General features: G+C 43.7%; 1 protein-coding gene across 1 annotated transcript in view; it reads right to left on the bottom strand.

The window, feature by feature from the left end:
- The window catches only part of SPATA16 (spermatogenesis associated 16), a 162,023-nt gene extending 137,987 nt beyond the window's left edge, over positions 1-24,036 (bottom strand). The window contains exon 1 of the mRNA XM_025190469.3: positions 23,994-24,036. The gene's annotated coding sequence lies outside the window, so the exon portion shown is untranslated. The remainder of the gene's footprint in view (positions 1-23,993) is intronic.
- Positions 24,037-24,369: the final 333 nt, after the last annotated feature.

The following is a 24,369-nucleotide window of genomic DNA, read 5'->3' as shown; positions in this document are numbered from 1 at the left end:
GCTTATATGCTTTGCAAGATCAAGGCCATAAACCCTGGACATTTCAGGATTAAGCTCCTAAAGAAGACAGTATATAAGTGCCACTATTAACCGCAACAGTAGCATTAACATGAGCCAACTTTACATAACAAACAGAGCTGGGGAAAACATCTCCTTGAATAGCTTCAGTCAGAGTTGACAACCTTACTGAGCAGTTGGCTTGCCAACCCTCCAGGTTTGGCTTGGAGTCTCCCAGAATCAGCAGTAACCGTTGTCTGGGGCCTTGCAGATAAATGGAGGATACTTCAGTGACATGACATCTGGATATACTCTGGAAATATTCTAATTGTAACTAGTTTAGCTGTACATTTATGCTTGTGCTGAAATAGAGGTAGTCATAAACAGCATGCAAGCAATCCCATTTGGTCCTGTTGGTACTTACACCATTGTCATCCCAACAGGTCAATGATCTATGTTTCAGTTCTCCAGGGTGAGTACAGATATATATTACTAATGTAAAATGTATCTAAATCCCACTCCACCCCTAAACCAAATAGGCCATTAGCTAAATTTCCACTATCATAACTGCATTTGTACCGGATTTCAGATGTCCTGATCAATCCAAAAAGTAAATACATACCAGTGTTGTCACGTAAAAATAAAGCAGGATATATCTTTCAAATTTACAGATAGATTTTGTGTATGTGTGAGCGTATGTGTTCAGGCAACAGTTACAATAAGATTCAAACTAGAGTTTTTTCCAGTTGACATTTCAATGGGATAACTTCTTAATCACTTCCTTTACTGCCAAAAAGCACAGAAGCTTAGCCTGTCTATCAATGACGAAGGTCAACACCTTCTTAGCAGCCCTTAAAAGTGAATCTCTCACAATCAGGTTTCAGACTTTTTAAAGATTCTAGCCATTTCTCTAGGCAATGAAGCAACCTAGTTCTTTCATCTTGCTATTTTTATTGTTTGAAAGCCTGAGTCACATCTGATCTTTTTTATTTTTAGTTTTCTTTTGGAAAAAAAAAACTTTAATGTATTTTTTCAGGTACTCTATTTCTTTGTGGTAGACATAAGTAATAGCTCATTCTGTGCAAAATGAGAACACCTTATATTTTTCTTGCTGTGATAAGGGCACATTTGCCATTATTACACCTGCATTGTCAATGCTGCTTCAGTGAAGTTTTGTCAGCACCCCCACTATAAACCACTATTATCACTCACTATGTTTAACTTGGTTGTAAAAACAAAACAAAACAAAATTGTGCTCTTGACTAAAACTTGGCATGAAGACTGGTAATTATTTAGGATAGTGTGCAGAGAGTTAGCCATAGGTTACCTATAGCTCTTTGAGGCTGGGAGTATAATTTACTATATGTTTGTATAGTGCCTAGCACAGGGATGGGCAAATTCTGGTCTGTGACACTTCCTGATGCTCCCAGTGGCCACGAATGGCAATCTGCAGCCAACGAGAGATACAATTGCTGATACCTGTGAAGGCACAGGTAAATATAGCAGTGGCGGCCCAGCAGGGACTAACTCTGGAGGGCCACCTTTTTTTATTGCCCACCTGTGGCTTAGCAGAATGAGTCTCTGATCTACTTGGCCTATAAGTACCATCAGAATAAAAATGTTAATTAACAATAATAATTAATGAGACCTAGTGGGTGAAGTAATATCTTTTATTTGACCAACTCGTGCTGGTAAGAGAAACAAACTTTTGAGACAAAAGAGCTCTTCTTCTGGACTGGAAAAAGGAAGAGCTATGTGCAGCTCAAAAGTCTGTCTCAGTAGCTGATGTTGGTGCAAAAAAAGATATCACCTTACCCACTTTGTTTCTCTAATATCCCGGGACTGACACCAGGTATAAGAACACTTTACACAGAAATACTTGATGTTCATAGGACAACTAAGTCTCAAGGCACTGTTGTATGGAGAGGCCTACGTTCTAAGTTGTCCAAGGTAACAAATGTCCATGTCAGCCACTTTAATAAAATTGATTACGAAAGTCAGCAAAAGTTGAAGTAAAATAGTCCAGATTGTTTGGGTTAAAAGAACTGGGATAAAGAGTCTTCAAGGCTCTTGCTAAAGTCATAGGCTGACAGGACAATGAACTGAAAGATTCTAGAAATGAAAAGAAATGTTTATAGCTAAGATCATTAAAATATGTTTCAGATGACTCAATGTTAGCAGTAGGAGGGTGCTATATGTTCTTAGACATTCTTTACCTGGGGTAGTAGCAGTCGGATTCATGGACTGGAAAGAGTGAACTTTACCATCATGGCTGTCATGTTCATTTTCTTCTGGGGCCATCCAGAAGAATCATTGACATGAAGGACTGGAGGAGACCTTTGTAAGTTCATCTAATCCAGTTCCCTACACTGGGGAAAGACTCAAGCATTACCTAGAACCAGGCGTGGGAAACCTATGGCCCGTGGGCTAGATCTGGCCTGTTGTTTTCTTTGATCTAGCCAGTGAGGCTCAGGGCTCTCTCCCCTTCTCCCCCAACAGTGGGGTGAGCAAGAGAACCACAGCCAATGGGAGTGGCAGGGGACAGTGCTAGTAGGGAGAAGTCCACAAAGCTGTGAGGAACCACATGTGGCCCCTTGGGAGCTGTGACCAGTATTGTGAGTATTGGATAGTATAGTGCCTGAGTGAGATTTGAGACCAGGCCTGCCTTTCCAGAATGGGCCAGCAGTTCAACAAAGCAGGAGCAGAGCAGTACAATTTCATAGCCATAGATACACACAGGGGAAAGTCAGGGATGAAGGGGAGAGAAAGTAGAAATAAAAAAACATGGATTTAACAGCCAACATGGGAAGGAGAGAACAGAAACTAGGAGAGGTCCATGAAAAACATCAGTTCTCTGTGTGAGAAACAAGGGAAAATGTGTATGAATAGGGTACAAACAGAGAAATAAGTTCAGGGGAATCCTTAAATCATGACATTTTTTCTCATGTCTAGGAGCTGGGAAGGTGAAGCTAAGACCTCCAGAGATCTTACTTAGGGGTTTTTTTCTACTGCAGGGAAGGTGAGTTCTGTGATATTTTCTAATCATGTTAGGAGGCCAAAAACAATATAAAAAGGGTTTTTAAAGAAAATGTACAGGTTTCTATTCACTGGCCATAGAAGATGAACCAGCTGGTATTGTGCAGTGGTTAATTACTATTCCACAGAGCAAGGAAAGAGCAAGATAAGAACTGGAGCTCAGAGGAGTGTCTGTGTCTGACTCCTGCAGTTATGTTTGGGTTGATACATTATATGGACCACCCTTTGATCTGGGTAACACCTTACATGTCTATATAGCCCTTGATCAAAGATTAAAAAAAAAGCCCCCCAAATTTGTACCAGTACCGGTGAGAACTAACATGTCTGATTAATAATAGGATCAGTTCAAATCATGTGTAATCTTTACAAAATATATTGTGATTCTGTAGAGTTAGCTAAAGAACATCCAGTAATGAAAGCCACAAAACCAAGATGCAATATTTGTGTGAAGGTTATACGTTTACTTGAAAGATCAATACAATTATGAAGAAACTGGGATGAGGGGGGGGGGGGAGTTTCCCACTGGGACACATGGAAAGGTTTATTACTTACAGAATGAGCCTTAGATATATATAATAAAAAACAGACAAGCAAAAGAAAAGAGAATGGAAGACAGGAGACAAAAAGAGCACTCATGGAATGAAAACAAAGGGGGAGGGAGAAGAAAAGATGCAAAGGAACTCAGAAGAAGGGGTGTGAGAAAGAAGAACTGGCCCACACCCATAAATACAAGAGCCACTTTTAGCTGTTGGATGGGTATTCTTTTTTCCAAAATATCCTCCCATATTATCTTCATTCACTGCATAGGTCTCCTTGACTACATTTAGTTAATTCTAAACTTCATTTTTGGTCTATACTGTTTCACTGCTCTGTTTTGTTTTGGTTGCTTTGCAGAGTTGTTGACTCGAGTCCCATCACTTGAACTCAAGTCTGACTTAAGTCGTGTAGGTGACTCGCCTTGAGACTCCACTTGGGTTCATTGTTTGTGACTTGAGACTCGACTTGAGACTTGCTAATTTTGTTAAATTGACTTGGTGAAAAAATTGTCCGAAAATGCTGATATTGATGGCTTGTACAAAAGTGACTTGACATTTTTTAAATTAAGACTTGAGACTTGACTTGGGACTTGAACTGTAGTGACTTGAGACTCGACTTGGACTTGACAATGATGACTTGAAGACAACACTGTGCTTTGTAACTTTTGTATTTAAAGTAGAAAGAAGAACAGCAAAAACAGCAGAGCAAAATCAAGTGCACAGAGCAGCAGATGTATAAAAGTGAAAAGTGTAAACTGTTTCACAACTGAGAAAATGTTGCAGAAAGTGTCTATGTGGATCCCAGTCTCTACATGAGAATTCAGAAATCTTAAAAAGTCAGGCCAAATCCTCTGCTGGTATAAATTGGCGACTATATTTAGGTTAATTTAACCAATTTTGGAATTGACCTGGAGTTTCTTGCACACATACGTGAGAAAAGGGAAACTAGTGATTCCTTTTCCTCCAAGGGCAATGGGTGAGGGTCACATGCCCCTCAAATGCCATGACAGAAGCAGCCAGGCAGCAGTTTGCAGGAGATAAATTGTAGTGTTCAGTGCACTGAAGTTCTTTCAGCTAACTTGTCAGAAAACAACTGAATTCTGTAGACTGAAGTACAAGGATTATGGTTATGCCACAGTTTGCTCATTCTTTTCTATGAGGAATGCAGAGGCAACTGGTGAGGGGGTGCCCGGGGACCACTAGTCCTCCCTAGTACAAAGTCCTGCAGCAGGGGTCTGCCCTCCCGCACTCATTGGCAGTGGCAGAAGAGCTCCAGCTTGCACTGCTCTCCCAGCCATGCCACTCCATGGGTGGGGCAGGACCGCCCATGTACTCCCTGGCAGGAAGCAGAGTGATGCAGCTGGGAATGCAAAGGGAGCTGGGGCCATCAGGACCGGCCCTACCATGAGGCGAACTGAGGCGGCCACCTCAGGTGCCAGACTGTGTGTGGGGGTGGGGAGGCGCCACTAGGACCCAGAGTGTAGAAAATTGTGTCTGCTGCTGGTGCATATGTATTCTCTCTGCTCTAGATGCACAGAGATTGTGGAGTGCTGTGCTTGAGGAAGGAGGGCACAAGAAACCTTTCAAAGTTTTGGCACAAGCAAGGGGACATGGGGGCATCACTTGAGCTCCCAGCCTCAGGTGCCAAAATGTTGTGGGCTGGCCCTGGGGACCATATTGCTTCACTTCCCCTGCCACCACAGGTGAGCGCAGGGGACTAGACCCCTGCTGCCAGTGCTGGAGCTCTGTCTCTGTTAGTCCCCCAGGCCACCTATGTTGGGGGAAGAGGCAGGTTGGGGCAGTGCAAGGGTGAGGAGAGGCAGAACTTTCCCTGGTCTGGGGTAGGTTACGGGGCTGGTGGTCCTCAGGTACCCCCTCACCAATTGCCTCTCATTACTCATAGAACAGAAGGAGCAAATTGTAGCATAACCATAATCTTTGTACTTCAGTCTACAGAATTCAATTGTTTTCTGACAAGATAGCTGCACAGAACTTCAGTGCACTGAACAATACAATTTATCCAGAAACTTCTGCTCAGGTGATCTTTAAAGACAGGTATTGGAATTCTTCTGCTCGAGTTAAGCTGGCTAATAAGAATCAAAGTGATCAGGCACTGAAGCATTCATGCATGTGAAATCAAAATGCACACCCACAACCTGGAATTTCGTGATGCCACGAAAAGAAAAGAAATGCAGTGCTACAGGGATTTGAATCGCCGAAACTTTCAAGCCAATCGCTAGGCTCAGGTGTCATTGCAGTGAGTGATGGTTACACGACTCAGGTTCCTCATCAAGATGACAAGACATTTATCAAAAAATAAACATCAAGGTAAAGTGGAGACGTCTATTCTCAAAACCCACAGACATTTACTCACGTGCCACGGTCTGCACTAATAATTCATTTTTCTTATAGCAATTAAAGAGCAAGGTCTAACACTGAGCCCCGATGCACAGCTTTATTATATGGGCTATACGCTAGGGAAGACTGCAAGTGCTCGTAGGGGGGAGGGAGGAGTCATCCTGATGATGGAAAAGATGATTGCTCCTTCCTGCAGCAATAAATACACTTCACTTTAAATTTAGTGGTGGCAAAGAGCAATTAGATTTAGAAGCAGCAGCAGCAAACACAAAGGTGCCCGATCTTAACTGAGGCCTCTGAGTACTACTTGATGAAAACAACACATAATAAGAAGAGGACCTCAGTGTTTACTTGAACAATATACCCTAGTAGCAAATATACTATTGTCTTACCCAGAACAGGCAGAGAGCTCTTTATTTTTAAAGCCCTATTCTAATATAATCTAATTAATCCCCAGTGCAGCCCCAACTGCTCCTTTCAAAACCTGGGTGAACTGAGGTAAGGCAATACTTCAGTCAGGCTGAATCCTCTATTAGGTATGAAGTTAAATATTAGCATTTCCATTTTACTATATGCTGAACCTCTCTAGTTTGGCACTCCCTCTTCTGGCAACATCTGTGGCAAAGGGCACCATGTATGGAGGGCTAGGAGGTGCAGTAGCCCCCCTGAGTTTGAACCCCTGGATTTCATATTAGAGGTCTGCTTAAAGTTCATGTCCTGACTCTATAAGCACTTCTTAAATGCAACAGAGTTTGAGCTGCTTGCAGCTTTGCCTTTGGGGCAGTGGGTTTGTTATAAAAAGAGGGAAACAGGGTGACAGAATAACAAAAGGCTGGTTTTTCAGGGAAATGAAGGATCGTTAGATCATCATGATAACATTATTGGGTACTCCACTTAAAAGATAGGGGGGAGTAGGAATAAGTGTTGTGCTGTGAGGATCTGCATTTGGACCACTGCTTTTAAACTTCTCATAAATATTCTTGAATAAAGCGTAAACAGTGACTAACCCAAAAGCTGATTGCAAAGAGTTACAAAAGAATCTCGCAAAATTGGGTGACTGGGCAACACAAGGGCAGTGCAGCGCTAGTGCAGATTCCGTGCCCCGTGGCTACATGCGGCATGGACTAGGTAGTTCGGATTAGGCATCCTGTTCCACGAGGAGTAACGGTAGTTCGGAATAGGAAGCCTAATCCGAACTACCTAGTCCGTGCCGCGTGTAGCCGCGGGGCACGGAGTCTGCACTAGCGGACATTTAAAAATGGCGGCGCCCGGCAATATGCAAATGAAGCCCGGGAAATTCAAATCCCAGGCTTCATTTGCAACTCCAGTTGCCTACATTACCACCCTAGTTCAAACTAGGGTGGTAGTGTAGACATGCCTGCTTTAGTCATTTTGGGTATGTCAAACTTGAAGGCTACTGAGGGCCACACAAAGGAAAAGTGATAGCTTTCAGGGCCACCAATGAAAATGTACTTTACCAGAAAGTCGTAATTATTTATTATTATAGATTATGTTTTAAGTATATTTTATAGTACTTGTACAGGTCTTGTTTTAATATAATACACTAATTTGATGTGTAAAATTGTTATTTGCTCATATATTTAAATTAAAAAATATTTTATAAATTTAAGGTACTTTTAAATTTTTTATATGATACATAACTTGTTTTGTTAAAATAAAAACAAGTATAGACCGTGGTTAATCAAATAGAACAGGCTTCTGTGAAAATGTCAGATACTTTGTAAGTTTGAGCTTTTGTATAAACACAATTATTCATGCAATTGCAAAAATTTGACATATTTATTGATATAAAATTAATATACATTTTGTGATTTTATTTGGGAATAAATAAATAAATAACAAAATATTAACAAAATAACCCTCTCCTCTCCTCCAGAGACAGGCACTCCCATACCCCTGTTCTAATCCAGTCCCCACCACTCCCCCAGAGCCAGGCACCCCCAACCTAATGCTTCCTCCCTCCCCCAGAGCCAGGCACTCCCAGCCCCCCCAACCTAACCCCTCCTCCTCCCCCAGAGCCAGGGCCCCCCAACCCAATGCCTCCTTCCTCCCCCACATCCAGGCCCCCCAACCTAATGAATCCCTCTACCTCCACAGCCAGGCACACCCAGCTCCACCAAACCTAATGCCTGGGTCCTGGAGTCACCGTTGCCGCTCCCACATATTTCTTCCTCAGGTGCACTGGGGTGGTGCGAGCACAGTGGCCAGCTGTGAGCATGTGCTGGGCACCATGCACAGAGCAGCTCTGGCTGTGAGCAGTCACTGTGGTGCAGAGCAGCCCAGCTGGCTGTGATCTTCACTTGGCCACATGCTCCAAGCGGCCAGCGGGCTGCACTTTATTCCTTTATAAAAATGTACTGGCGGGCCACAAAAAATTTCAGTCGGGCTGCATGAGGCCCGCCAAACACCAGTTTGACATGCCTGGACTAAAGGGTGTTGGGATATGTTAGAGGTCTAGAAAATCATGCCTGGTATGGAAAAATAAAATAAGGAAACATTATTCATTCCTTCACTAACATAACACGAGAAGATGATCCAATTAAATTTATAGGTAGCAGATTTAAAACAAAATAGGTGACAGGGGATGGATCCTGATGATTTCATGTTTATTGCTTCTGAATCACCTGACATTGGCCACCGTTGGAAGACAGGATACAGGGCTAGAAGAACCATTGGTCTGACCCAGTATCGATATTCTGATATTCTTATATAGAGCTAAAATGTATCTGCCCCCCGCTATAACTCACTAGATCCACTCCCCTTCCAGAGCTAAAATAGAGTCTAGGTATCCTGACAGGGTCTTTCTCTCTCTCTCTCTCCACAGAGTGAGTAACAAAGTAAGAATATATATAAAAATTTTAAGGCTAATCAGTATCCCTTAAGTGACTTGCCACAGGATGTCAGAATATGTTAGTGTTAGAGCAGAGTGGGTCTAATATTTATTTAATTTTCTTTCTTTTATATAGGCAGTAGATACAGTGCTCCTGCTAGCTAATTGCTAAGTTGTCTGCCAAAAATAGTTTTCCAGTGCCTTAGTAGTCCCTGGATAGAGATGATGTGTATGTGCATGGGAGGGAAGATGGGGTTGGTCCCCCCGACTCCCCATTGTGGTGGTTGGCTTTTATTGAGCATGTTCAGTAACACTGCTGAAGCCTCTTTTGTCAGTCCACCATCCTTATACTCTCACTCTCTTCCCACCCCACGCGCCATCATGGCATGCACAGGTCAGCCCCTCCCTACAAAATTTGACATGGCGCCCCTGATCTGTGGTCCAGCATGATTTTGGTTAGCTGAATATCCACTTATGGATTTGACCAGGTTTTCATGGCCCCATACATTTTGTTTACAGCCACAAATCCAATGTTCTATGCTGTTATTTAGCTCTAATTTACCCATAAATGTCTTCTAAGAGCCCAGTAAGCAGACAAAGGGTACGTCTAGACTACAGGCTTTTGTCAACAGAGGCTTTGTCGACAGATACTGTCGACGAAGCTGCTGTTGACAAAGAGCGTCTAGACTACAGCCAGTTCTGTCGACAAAGCAAGCTGCTTTTTCGACAGAGTCTAGATGCTCTCTTTTGAAAAAGCACAGTGTGCTCCAGATGCCTGTGGTACAGCAGCTGGGGCACTGCTGGTTGGTCCTGTAGCGCCGCTCTGGGTGCTACTGGACCAACCCGGCAGCACCCCAGCTGCTCTGCCCCAGGCGTCCTGATTCAGCCACTGCTGGTCAGTTTCAGCAGCGGCTGAATCAGGACGCCTGGGGCAGAGCAGCTTGGGCGGCGGGGCTACTGGACCAACCCAGCAGCACCCCAGCTGCTCTGCCCCAGGCATCCCCAAGTCAGCTGCTGCTGAAACTGACCAGTGGCTGACTACAGGAAGCCCCTGCCCAGGGCTTCCTGGAATCAGCCGCTGATCAGTTTCAGCAGCAGCTGACTTGGGGATGCCTGGGGTTCTTAAGTTGAATCTGTATGTAAGTCAGAACTGGCGTCCAGATTCAGCCACTGTTGAAACTGATCGGTTTCAGCAGCGGCTGAATCTGGACGCCAGTTTTGACTTACATACAGATTCAACTTAAGAACAAACCTACAGTCCATATCTTGTACGTAACCCGGGGACTGCTTGTATTGTGATGTGAATTTTTGCCCTTAAAATACCATAACATACTCTCAACCTTAACTCCATTTTAAAGTAGCTTTTCCACAGGAATTTCTTATTTTATTTTATTTTATTTTATTTTGTGAATGCTAAATGAGAGACCTAAAGAGTTATGATATCTCTAATGAGTTTATCACACTGGATATCAACCTTTTACATTACTTTTTGTATTTTAATCCTTAGGGCAGATTTGTCTGGCTGCTCTGCATCCCTTTGGAGTAAACAAAACAGCTGAAGCATTCTCTTTTTCTCTCTGGGTACGTCTACACAGCAACATTATTTTGAAATAACTTAGTCCATGTCTACACAGCAGGTGGTTATTTCAAAGTAGTGTTGAAATATTGTAAAGCTGGAGGATTTCTTCTTCTGACTCCTGTAAACTTCATTGTATGAGGAGTAAGGGTACATCTACACTGCGGGTCTATTTTGGGATATCTCCAGTATCCTAAAATAGCTATCCCGCATCTACACAAGCTGCCTGTTATTTCAAAATATTTTTCATAAAAACAGGAACACTAATTTAGCATCCTGGTAACCCTCATTCCATGAGGGTTAAGGGATGTCTTGAAATAGCATATTATTTCAAAATTTGGCACTGTGTAGACATGCCAAATTTTGAAATAGACGATTTCAAAATTCAATTGAAATAAGATTCTTAATGTGCGTAGCTCAATTTGCGTATCTTATTTCGACTTCAGGGTGATGTGTAGATGTGCCCTAAGGGAAGTTGGAGGAAGAGTGCTCTATTTCGAAATAAATGCTGTGTAGACGCTCCCAGATTTGAAATAAGCTATTATGAAATAAGCTATGCAATTGATGTTAAGACACCCCTGCTGTGTAGACGCCCCTCCCCTTCTCTTACTCCTCCCTCCCCCCTACAGATTTTGGTAGCTCTCACTTTAACTGAGCACCAGGTTTATAGCTATTTTGTATGAATGAAACAACACAAACCATTCAGCATGTGCTGGTGATTCTGTCCCTCGTTTGCTTACATGTAACCACAGACATTTTAAGATCAATGAGAATTATTAATTGTGTAGACTCCTCTCCTTCACTCCAATGACTTATTTCAACTAACAGAATTGCAGTATACTAATTAGTTGGAGAGAAATATGATGATTAATTGAGTTGCTCTTTAAGGCCCAGTAGCACCACTGAACAGTGATCTGAGTTATTGATTTGGCCCTGTCTATTGGTCTATAATAATAACTTAGCTTAATGACAACCTATGATCTTAAAAGATTTCAGTGAGTTTTAACTACCTGAAATTTTCGAAGAGCATGGGTCACTCTGTATATCATTTGGGATAAAAACAATATGTGACACAGGCTGTCAAATGTCTTAAACTACCAATTTAAAATTTGATTTTAACACAATGGATTTAATTGTAAATTAACAGAAAATTCATTCTGTGCTCATAAAATAAATGCTGTAATTTGGGGGAGGATACACTATATTTCCCATTCATAATAAGGAATTAGAATCCATTCTTTGAGTACAAAACTCAGCCTTAACTTTAGAGCTAATGCCTCCCTAAAGATTTGGTCTATATTTTATTTTTTCTTGCTTATGGATTGAGGTCACTTTGTAAAGAACTAAGAAAATTGCTACCTTTTTTGCAGACTTTAGTTCAGTATTTCTTTTTATTTTCTTTCATTAGCCTGCAGCTTTTGATGCTAGATTACGGTGTCTTCCTAGAACAATCACAAGCTGGTCTCTGAGGGTATGTCTACGCTACAAAGTTAGTTTGAACTAACGGACGTTAGTTCGAACTAACTTTCATAGGCGCTACACTAGCGCTCCGTTAGTTCGAATTTAATTAGAACTAACGGAGCGCTTAGTTCGAACTAGGTAATCCTCATTCCATGAGGATTAAGCCTAATTCGAACTAGCTAGTTCGAATTAAGGGGTGTGTAGCCCCTTAATTCGAACTAGTGGGAGGCTAGCCCTCCCCAGGTTTCCCTGGTGGCCACTCTGGCCAACACCAGAGAAACTCGTCTACCCCCCTCCCGGCCCCGGACCCCTTAAAGGGGCACGGGCTAGCTACGGTGCCTGTGCCAGGTGCAAGCCTGCCAGCACCCAGCCAGCAGACCCTGCACCTGGTACAGCTCGAGCCAGCCACCCGATGCCCCCCAGCCCTCCCCCTCTTCCCGGGACCAGGCTGGCGGCTCCCGGGAGCTTGCCCGGGACCGCAAGAGGCGGGCACACGCCTGGGCTAGTGCGGACATCGTGGACCTCATCCATGACGTCCGCACTAGGCACAGGAAAGTGGCCGGCTAGGGCAGGAGAGCAGCCAGCCTGGCCACCCAGGAGCAGGTGTGCATGAAAATCAAGGGGGTCCACTGAGACCCCCGACTCTGAGCCCTGAGCTTACAATGGCCTTCCTGGGTCAGACCAAAGGTCCATCTAGCCCAGTAGCCTGTCTGCCGACAGCTGCCAACCCTACAGACCCTGGAGGGGATGGACCGAAGACAGTGACCAAGCCATTTGTCTCGTGCCATCCCTCTCCAGCCTTCCACAAACCTTGGGTAGGGACACTACTCCTACCCCCTGGCTAATACCACTCCATGGACCCAACCTCCATGACTTGTTCTCACTTCCCTTTAAACTCTGTTCTAGCTCTAGCCTTCACAGCCTCCTGCAGCAAGGAGTTCCACAGGTTGACTCTTTGCTTTGTGAAGAACAACTTTCTGTTACTAGTTTGAAGCCTGCTACCCATTCCTTTCCTTTGGTGTCCTCTAGTCCTTCTTTATGGGAACTCATGAAGACTGTATGCACCATCTCCACCCAACTCCTGCTTTTAGAGACCTCTATCCTGTCCCCCTTCCGTCTCCTCTTTTCTAAGCTGAAAAGTCCCAGTCTCTTTAGCCTCTCTTCATATGGGACCTGTTCCCAGCCCCTGATCATTGTAGTTGCCCTCCCCTCTCCCAGCCTCTCTCTTCCCCTCTCCCACCTTTTCCCAGTCTTCCCCAGTTTTGTTCAATAAAGACAGATTCCATTTTTGAACACAATTGTCCTTTATTTTGTACATCAAGAAGAGGGGCTAGGGAAGGGTAAGTGGAAGGAGGTGAGGGAGGAATGGGGTACGCGCCCTCGATGGGGAGGACTGGGCTGGCTCTGCGGGCTTCTGGGGGTGGAAGCTCTCCTGCAGCCCCCCAATTGCCCCCTCTCCCCAGATGGCAGCCTGCGGCAAGTGCAGCCGGTCTGATGGCCGAGTGTTGTGATGTGCCCAGTGTGGGTACTTTGCAAGCAGTCCTCCCCTGAGAACTGTCTGTCCGGGGTGGGGGTCGGGACCCTTTAAGCACAGCCCTCGGCTAGCCTGAGGCAGCAGCTCCACGCTCTAAGTCCTCCTCTGATGCCCTGCCGGCACTGCTTCCGGCCATCCTTAACCCCGGTTTAGGGTCCACTTAATGTGGACGCGATAGTTCAAATTAGCAAAACGCTAATTCGAACTAGTTTTTATTTCTAGATGCGTTAATTCGGACTAAGCTAATTTGAACTAACTAATTCGAACTAAGTTAGTTCGAATTAGCGCTGTAGTGTAGACATACCCTGAGACAGCTTTCTTACTTTTGAAACTTATTTGCTATTTTACCAGTGGGTTGGGTTCTATTTTTTGCCTTAATTCAGTTTCTTTAGTTCATAACAACAAATGACTTTCATGATGATCTCTTTTTGATCTCCATGCTCTTGCTTTAGCAGTATCTATTACCTTCAATGCATTATTTTTTGTCACAATGGATTTTAAGATTACAACCTTACAAGAATTTTAGTTCTTTTGTCTCTCCTTTCTGGGTACTGCAGTCATCTTGGTTTGGTCATTCACATCTAAAGAAGGTCTGACATAAAATGGCATTGTAGGCTCCCTATTTATACTGGAGTACTTCCTACCAAATACACACTATATATATGCATGCATTAATGCTGAAGTAAATATCCCTTCTGCTTGTTACAAATAAATAAACATGGGGGCTGTAATGGACTCTTGTACTTGTGTTTATCATATTAAATATATGGTTAGTTCTTGCTTTTATCTTCCATAGACTACTGCTGGAACAAAGCCAATGCTGTCACAGACTAATGCTGATGCTGTAGTCCATGCTTTTGTAACCTTTAAGTTAGACTACTGTGATGCTTTATTTTACGACCTTCCTGAGAAAATTCTGCAAGGCTCCAATGGGTTCAAAATGTTGCAACCTGAATATTAACTTGCAATAAAGTGACTCAAAGTATTACGCCCGCTGAGAGGGAATTATTTTAGTTCCCTCACTCAGTATCAACATGATTTTAAAACTGCCAGGAGAACTGATAGCATTTGGTGTTGCTATATTTGGGACCAAGGTATCTCAGTTGTTGCCAAAGCATGGGTATGTCTACACTAGCTCGGTAGTTCGAGCTAGGTAGGCAAATGAGGGTAACTGGAGTTGCAAATGAAGCCCGGGATTTAAATACCCCCGGGCTTCATTTGCATCTTTCCGGGCGCCACCATTTTTAAATCCCCCTTAGTCTGAACTCCGTGCCCACGGCTACATGCGGCATGGAGTAGGTAGTTCGAATTAGGATCTCTAATTTGAACTACCATTACACCTCAGGTAAGATCCTAATTCGAACTACCTACTCCGTGCCACATGTAGCCCCGGGCATCGAGTACGGACTAAGGGGGATTTAAAAATGGCAGCGTCCGGGAAGATGCAAATGAAGCCCGGGATATTTAAATCCCGGGCTTCATTTGCAACTCCAATTGTCCTCATTTGCCTACCTAGCTCGAACACACCTGTTAATGCATCCCAGAATCATTGATGAAGATATTGAACAGAGCCGATCCCAAAACAGACCCCCGCAGAACCCCACTTGTTATGCCTTTCCAGCAGGATTGTGAACCATTAATAACTACTCTCTGAGTACAGTTATCCAGCCAGTTATGCACCCACCTTATAGTAGCCCCATCTAAGTTGTATTTACCTAGTTTATTGATAAGACTATCATGCGAGACCGTATCAAACGCCTTACTAAAGTCTAAGTATACCACATCCACCGCTTCTCCCTTATCCACAAGACTCGTTATCCTATTAAAGAAAGCTATCAGATTGGTTTGACATGATTTGTTCTTTACAAATCCATGCTGGCTGTTCCCTATCACCTTGCCACTTTCCAAGTGTTTACAGATGATTTCCATAATTATTTGCCTCTATTCTGAGACTATTCAGAGTCCTATTGCTACATTTTACATTCTGCCTCCTCAGGTCTGCTGTGGGCATTGTAAAGTAGGGGACAGCTAATGCAGGGCAACACACCTTCCTCTCTGCCCCAGCACACTCCTATTCCCACGTGCTAGGACCTATGGGCAGTACTGGCCAGCACTGCATCAGGGCCTCCACAGTGGATATTTGTTCACTCTTATGTTGTGGAAAGTGTAAACAGGTCTTACTATCACTGAAAATATAGCCCACGGTTCTTTATCTTTTCCTGATACTCTTGTGTTTAAAGAAATTGCTTTAGTGTCGGTCAGGGAGAATTTATTTTTTAAATGAAATATCCTTTGCTGTTCTCCAAATGGCTGTGTCTACAGAGATACAATAAATGTAGAGGTTGTCAGTAGCAAAGCTAAATGAAAAACCCACTGCGAATTCAACCCTTAGCCATTTCCAGCATTAAACAAATATAATCTGAGTGGAAGCTGGAATTAAATAAAAAGAAAAAGAAAAAGAAAACTAAGTACAAAGACAGGAAATTCTTAGAGGAGCTTGCTTCAAAACTCTGGTTTCTCTTTAAATTCCAACTGTAACTGTTGTTCCATTATTTTCAAAGAAGTGACAAAAGCACAGCAGCTTAAGTGCTACTCTGTAGCCTAGTTACAGAAGGATTAAGGAGCCTAAAAGATCCTAAAGCTTACAGGGTTTTTATATACTGTACATTCTGAAAGATTTTTTAAAAAAATGTTCAAATTATAGTGGGCACATTTGGTCTTTTTTAAAAAAATAGTTAGATAAGACATTACTGCATCAAGCAGATATTTCCTATGGTACTAAGTAACCATCCCGAGACACAAGTCCATGATTTTTACAACTATGAGTAGGCCCATGGACTTCCCTAAAGTTAAAGGTGTGCATAAGTGTCTGCACGATCAGATTCTATATTTACACTGCAGTAATACTGTTAGAACGACTAAAACTTTTATAACTGTACCCACTGCACAGTGAGGCTACGTCTAGACCACAGGTTTCTTTTGGAAGAAGCTTTTTTCAGAAGAGATCTTTTGAAAAAACTTCTTCCGAAAGAGAGCATCTACACTGCAAAAGCGCATCGAAAAAGTGATTTGCTTTTTTGAAAGAGAGTATCCAGACTGAACAGATGTGCTCTAGCATGTAAGCTTTGATTGCTATGGTTGGAATGGCCACCAGGGCACCTGTGCTTTTTCCTCTTTCCTCTTCTTCTGAAAGAACTCCCTCTTCCCAGTCCACATGCCTTTTTGCGAAAGAGCTCTTTTGCAAAAAGGCTTCTTCCTCGTTGAATGAGGATTACCAGTGTCGGAAAAACCCCTCTGTTCTTTTGATTTTCTTGTGGAAGAACGCAACTGCAGTGTGGACGTTCCTCAAGTTTAGTCAGAAAACCAGCCATTTTTCCGACAAAACTCTGTCGTGTAGACATACCCCAAGTGCGAATTTATCATTGTTGCTCTAACTCTGCTTTCATTGAAATCAATGGCAAAAATCTCATTGACTTGAATGGGGGCAAAGTTAATGCTTTTAAAAAACCCACTTTCTGTATAAGTGGTGATTGCCTATACAAATCTTTCACTTGCCTTTTTAGAACATATTGTGAATACTCCAGTAATGTTATCTAGTTGCAAAGGCAAAACTGTAAAATCTTTACAGGGCAACTACTATACAGCACAGACCTAATAAAACACGCTTTTCTTTTTTATAAGTAATAGTTGATAACTTGAATATCACGCTATAGTCTGTGATCATCAAATTATGTGCAGAAAGGTTATATATGCATACTCCTTAGTTATAATGTGTGCCCAATCTTGCAACCCAAGGACACTGAATTCACATGAGATCAAAAGAAGCTGGAAAGCATTAGAAACACCAAGGTACATTATGGACAGGATAAAAAACGAATTTGATGTGGCAGTGTAATTTTTTACACAAAATGTATACAATATAACAACGAGCAGGGTTGCCATCTCTGATGATTTTATGGCAAGCCATATTTTGTGGTCTTCCTGAGGTCCCAGCTTCATGGAAGCATGTGACTAGGTGAGAAACTCAGCTTTCATTAAAAAAAGAAAAACACTCCTCCAGATGTCAGAGAAAAGCTTACAAATGTGACCCAAGTGTAACATAAAGGCTCAGAATTTAGTAGGCAAAAAACCCAAAGGCCCGCAAATGCATTATATTTTTAAAAATCTTGTGATTTTTTGGAGCCTGAGTAATGATTTGTATTGTTTAGATGTACAGTACAAGATGAGGAAGGATAGTTTTGTGGTTAAGGCAATGGACTAGAGAAAGAACTAAGGGTACATCCAGGGTTGGATTACCCAATAGGCAGACTAAGCATGTGCTTAGGGCTCCAGCAAAGCAGGGGCACAAAAAAAAATAAAAAAAAAAAAAAAATAAAAGAGATTTTACGGAATAGTATTGTTTTTATTTTGAATTACATATGGGGGGGGGGGGGCACCATAATCTTTTCAGTGCTTAGGGCCTCTAAAGGTCTTAATCCGGCCCTGGGTACGTATACACAGCAACATTATTTTGAAATAATTTAGTCCGCATCTACACCGCAGACAGTTATTTTGAAATAATGTTGCAATACTATCAAGCTGGAGGACTTCTTACTCCATCACCTGTAACCCTCATTGTATGAGGAGTAAGGGTAGTTGGAAGAAGAATGCTCTATTTTGAAATAAGTGCAGTGTGGATGCTCCCAATTTCAAAACAAGCTATTTTGAAATAAGCTATGCAATTGATGTAGCTCAATTTGCATACCTTATTTGTAGTTAAGCCCTGCTGTGTGGAAGCACTCTAAGAAATCTGTGTTAACTTAGCTCTGCTGCAGATTTCCTATGTAACTGGATAAGTCACATGATTTCTTTGGCCCTCAGGCTACGTCTAGACTGCAAGCCTCTTTCAAAAGAGGCTTTTTTGAAAGATACTTTCGAAAAAGCCTCTTTCGAAAAAGAGCGTCTAGATTACAATCAGTACTTTCGAAAAAGCAGTCTGGATGCTCTTTCGAAAAAGCACAGTTTGCATTACATAGCACCTTTTTTCGAAAGAGCACTTTTGAAAAAAGACGTTATTCCTCTTGAAATGAGGAGTACCGCCATCGAAAGAAAAGCCGCGGTCTTTCAATTTAATTTAAGAAATTAATTAGTCTAGACACAGGTGAAGTTTTTTTGAAAAAAGGTTACTTTTTTTGAAAAAACCCTGCAGTCTAGACACAGCCTGAGAGAGATAACAATGTTTCTCTTCTTCAGCAGGGTGCTGTAAGAACACATTTATTAATTCTTATGAAACACTAAGGTTCTAGGATTATGAATGTCATTGAAAAGCCTATAAATGAATAAATGTATTTTCACTCATTAGCCCAAGAAAGCTCTGGTTTGTTTCAAGCTGTGATTACTGAAGAGGCTTTATCGTGTATTCTTTCAGTAAGCAAGCTGACATTAAGTGGCAATATTTTAAGATTAGTTGTCATGCAGTCTTTAAACTTCACTGGAAAAAAGTTACATTTCATTTTTGGATTATCTTTTCCCAACTGTTTAAAACAGACTGGAGAACTGTGGGTTTGGATATTAGCTTTAGAATATATTTTAAGTTTACCAAGAAAAAGGAAGCCCAATGAGATAAAAATCAAAATGTGTGAAAAATATATTCTTTTCACTGGCATGGTCTTATGTTCCATCTCTTCTCTCCAGCAGTGAAACGTTGGCAGGAATTCTCCCACCTCCCAAAATTCCAACTGAGACCTTGATCCTGCATTTGGATTGGCACAGGCACAAGGATACATCCATGCAGAACCACTTGTAGGATAGGGGTGTAACAATATTAAATCCACTTTTGTGAAGAGCAGTTATGTGTGGTTTATATATCTATCATCACAGTACAGGTTGGACCTTCCTGCTCTGGCAGTCTTAGGACCTGAGCAGTCCCAAAGAAGGGTGTTTGCTGAACCAGGGGAAGTCAGGTCTCCAGGCTATCCCGGGTCTCCCCTCTGGCCACCATCTCCAGCCAGCATGCTGGCCCCCCAACCTCTAGCCCCACTCTGGCTGCTGAGATTGCTCTGATTGTCAGGGCTCTGCTTCTGGCAACTGGTCCTGCTCGGACTGCCAGCCCTGCTCCAGCTGTGGGGCTCCATTCTGGCTGGTGGGACTCCACTCTCAGCTACTGGCCCCATTTGAGCTGCTGGCCCTGCTCTGGCTAGTGAGGCTCTACTCCTGGCCATTGGCTGCACTCAAGCTGCCAATCTTACTCTGACTGATGGAGCTCTGTTCCCGGCCACTGAGCCTGCTCTGGCTGCTGGCTCCACTCCAGCTGGTGGGACTCCCATAGGCTGCCAGACCACCGTCTGGGCTCCACTCCTAGCCACTGACCCCATGGCCTGCTTGCTGGCCTCCCTGCCCCCAGGCCATTGGCTCCGTGGGCAGCCAGCCTACAAAACCAACTCTGCTCCCTGCCACTGGCAACCTCTGCACCTGAGGCTCTCTGATCCAGGGGCTTTCTGGTCTAGCAACATGGACCAGACCAGAGAGGATCAACCTGTAGTGCATAGAGGCCCCAACCAAGATCAGAGCTACATTGGGCTAGTACATGCACACAGTAAGATTCTGCAAAAGTGGCAAGGAGTCCTGTGGCACCTTATAGACTAACCGAAGTGTTGGAGCATAAGCTTTCGTGGGCAAAGACCCACTTCGTCAGACTCATGTCAGAAGTGGGTCTTTGAAGTGTTGGAGCATAAGCTTTCGTGGGCAAAGACCCACTTCTGACATGCATCTGACGAAGTGGGTCTTTGCCCACAAAAGCTTATGCTCCAACACTTCGGTTAGTCTATAAGGTGCCACAGGACTCCTCGCCACTTTTGCAGATTCAGACTAACACGGCTACCCGTCTGATACTTGACACCAGTAAGATTCTGCCACCCAAAGCTTGCAATCCAAATATACAAAGCAGAGAAAGGAAGTATTATCTCCCTGTAACCCTTCTGCCGGGTAGGCCTGGCAGTAACCAGGGCTGGGTTCAATATCTTGGGGTCCATCTCACACAGAACCAGCTCAAGCCCCCACCCAGTAATCTGGGAAATTCACACACCCCTGGGTGCCTCTGAGAGGCAATGCTTCCCCACGCGCAAGCACTGAGTCTGAGTGTAGAAAAGAAACATTTAATGAAACAGAGAGAGAAGTCATACAGCCTTAACTTGAGGGAAACACCACAAACAGAGTTCATAACCCAAACATGAGCCAAGCCCCCCCAGCCAAGAATCACCTGAAGTCCAAAGAGTCCGACACCCCAAAAGTCTCTGTCCCTGGTCCGTGCCACCCAGAGTCCCAAAATTCACCCGCAGGGTTTCACCTCCCAACCTGGGTAGAAATGGGGGTGGCGGGATAGATAGGGGGCACCTTCCGACACTCCGCCATTCTCCACCAGCTGTCTCGTCCCACGCCACTGGATGCTCTGCTGGATGCCTGCCGCCGCTCCTCACTTGCTGCCGCCGCTAGTCGCTGCTCCTCGTCTGCTGCTGCTCCACACCACGCCACTGGTCGCTGCTCCACGCCGCTGGTCACCGCTCCTCGCCTGCCGCCGCTCCGCACAACATTACGCCACCAGCCAGTGATTCCCACCAGCCACTCTGCTGGTCGCCGCCACTCCACTGGCTGCAATAGGTCTGGCTCTCAGCCAAACCAGTGATTTCAGCTCTCCATGATTTCAACTCTTTAGCCACCAGCTGGACTGGTAAAGGAATCCAACTTCCCCTGGACTAGCAAAAGAAAAGACTCCTCAGGGAGTCTGCTTTAGGTCTGTCCTTAAAACAAAGGGGCTGCATTTACACTGGCAAGTTTTTCTGCAAAAGCAACCATTTTTGTGCAAAAACTTGCCAGCTGTCTACACTGGCCACTTGATTTTCTGCAAAAGCACTGACGTTCTACTATCCGAAATTAGAGCTTCTTGTGCAAATGCTTTGACGTTCCCGTTCAGGCAAAAGCCCTTTTCCGGAAATGTTTTTACACAAGAGGGCCAGTGTAGACAGCTAAAAACTGTTTTGTGCAAAAAAGCCCCAATGGCAAAAATGGCGATTGGGGCTTTTTTGCGCAAAACCGCATCTAGATTGACACAGACGCTTTTCTGCAAAAAGTGCTTTTGCGCAAAAACATCCGTGCCAATCTAGACGCTCTTTTCCACAAATGCTTTTAACGGAAAAACTTTTCCATTAAAAGCATTTGCGGAAAATCATGCCAGTGTAGACACAGCCAGGGGGAAAAGGGGCAGGTTCGGCCAGTCTTATAGCTTACACCTGGCAGGTGTGAAGCAGGCTGACTCAAGCCCTTAAACCCTTCCCCCAGCTCAGTTCACTCAACTCTAGAAGGGGGGAGGCTTGTTCCTCCGAGACCTCTTACCATGATGGTGGTGTCTCTCCTGCAAGCACTGGTGGCATGTTTTACAGTTCCCACATTTATGGGTAGCATGATTAGTGACCCCCACAACAGTCCCAAATTATTTACAATTCTCCACATTCCATTCCAACACTGACCCTCCATCAGCCCCGGCTGAATGGGGTTTACATAGCCACATCTGGTATTCTCTCCTGAGCTGTATTTACATATCAACAGTTAACAGTTAATTACCTTGCAAAGCTAAACAATTGCAGCGGGCACACCCACCCCTCCTTTTAGCAGGCTGATAGCAAGCAGCAGTTCAGCCCCTGCTTACATCCATTTTACTGAAGGGGAACTGAGTCAGCCCAACCGAGTCAGGATGTGAGGTTTCTTCATACATCAACAACTTGCTCCATGAAAAGACAGTATTTTGCAATGGGAACATGCCAAAATTGATGGAATGGGCCCTGTTAGCACACAGTCCCCAGGGAAAGTATGTTTACCCAACATCCCTATTCTATCACTTCTCTGATAGCTTGTCTCAGCATAGAGTACAAGCATTTACCCACATTGAATTACCCATCCTGTCGACCCAGGCAGAGAGATTCACAGATAAATAGGGCCACATGACAACTTTGCTCCCTTCCAACCTGACCTCCCCCAAATTTATATGTTAAACACTTTTACAATAACATTTGTATTGCTCATTCCCTTGACAAAAAACTAAATGCTGCCCACATTTAAATCTGTGTGGGCGAACTACAATTAGTAATATGTTGTCATTAATCTTTATAGAGTGCCGCAAGTATATACAGCATTTAGAGTACACGTAAAGAGACTAAGGCCCTGCCTCTTCTAAATCAAATAAACAGGACTTTCAGGACAACAGATTAAAAAGAAGAGGAAATAGAGAAAGGCTCATAATTTTGAAATTTGACCCAATGCCTTTGTACTACCCATTTGTTAAAAAAAAAAAAACCAACCCACCACATTTCAGAATAAGTTACACAGAGAAATCAAACATCAGTTTGAGTCCTGTTTGGATCCAACCCTTAAGTCCTCTGCACTAAAAAGCCTTATTGTCAGAGGTAAAATGGAGGAAGCACAAAGAAAATACAATTAACAAGGACAAATACACAAGAACAAATCAGACTGAAATTCTCAAACAGAACAATAAATGCACCAGATTGTTACAAACCAGGGAGCTGAATGATTTTATTCCATGTCGCAGGAAACTTACATTACAGTAGCTGCAGGCCTGGTGCTATCTCTGGGCTGCTCCTGGAGCTGTCTCATGGGCATGGCCCCTAAACAGCATCTGCATCAGCTGTGTAGCTGCCAGGACAGGCAAAATCCAGAGACCTTTGAAATATGATGTTCTATCCACAACTCCTGCTTTGCTGGCTTCAGAGTATGGAGAAGTGGTACAGGGAACAGTAAAGGAGGATGACAAGGGAAGCTAAGGCAGCAAGGAGGGTGAGGCAGACAAATGTAGGCAACCATAGGTTCAGTTGAATAGACAGTGAGAAGGAATGTGAAAGAGTCAAAGGAGGAACAAAGAGGTAGTGGGAGACCCACACAAGTGTGAAGGGATGAAGGTGGGAAATCTGCATGGGAGCAGGGAGATAATGCAATAATCAGAGAAAAAGAAAGAGAGATTTGAATGGAAATGGAAGGGGAAGGATTGATGGAAAGAGAAAGCAAGAGAGAAAGAAAAAGGGGGATGGACAGAAAGACAACTTCTGCTCCCCCTTCACTTCTAAGTTAGTGAATGTCATTTTCACTTAAGTCACCCTGATGGGAGAAGGCGTAGGAGAGAGTTTGGGGAATCCTCTTGATGTGCACAGAGAGATGGCAGCATTAGGTGGGGCCTGATTTTATGCAATGAAAGGAACAAGGGAATGGCTGAGAACTTCACTGTAGGCGAGACATTTGATGGGGAGGAGAAGAGGCAGGTTGGAAGAAAGTTTGTTTAGTTATTTATTGTCGAGGCTTGACTGGAAATTTGGAAAGAAAAAAAGCTTCCTCTTCCCAAGTCTCCTCTTGAGTTGGGTGAGCGGCGGGGGGAGAAAGAGGATGTGGGTTGTTATATTACAGCTAGGAGCTTCTCTAGTTTTCCTTTAGGGTGGGCCCATATTGTAAGAGGAGAGCCTCAGGGTCATCATGCCCAGCTAAATCAAAGTGAAATGTACCTACATAAGGGACACGGTTAGCTTACGCCAACCTTATATAAACAACTTCTCCATGCAGATGAATGAATTGTCACCCTGACTAGAAGCTTTAACTGCGGAAACTTACTTTGCAGTAGCTGCAGCTCCCTCGGTTGCAACCTGGGTATGACTCCTAAGTGGCAGGTGGAACCTAGAGGGGTTTGAAACATTACATTCTATCCACTCCTCCTGCTCCACTGTGGGGGGAGGGCTCCAGAGCCCAGAGCAGTTGCAGAGGAAAATAGCTAGCATCAGGAGCTGAGGCAGCAAGAGGGGAGTGGAAAATCACTAGGTTTCTGTGGGACTGAAATCCATAAGCCTTCCTTCTATATCCTATATAGAAAGACCGTGCTGACATTGGTCTTTCAATTCCTAGTTATAGACTGAGGAGGGGGAACAATATGCCAGGTCACTATTGTTCTAAGCTAGTGTGTTCTCCCTCAGATCACATTGCCAGGCACACG

The sequence above is a fragment of the Pelodiscus sinensis genome, chromosome 10 (assembly GCF_052426305.1).
Source record: "Pelodiscus sinensis isolate ZL-2025 chromosome 10, ASM5242630v1, whole genome shotgun sequence".
Classification (NCBI taxonomy): domain Eukaryota; kingdom Metazoa; phylum Chordata; order Testudines; family Trionychidae; genus Pelodiscus; species Pelodiscus sinensis.
This window is presented reverse-complemented; position numbering and strand designations above follow the sequence as displayed.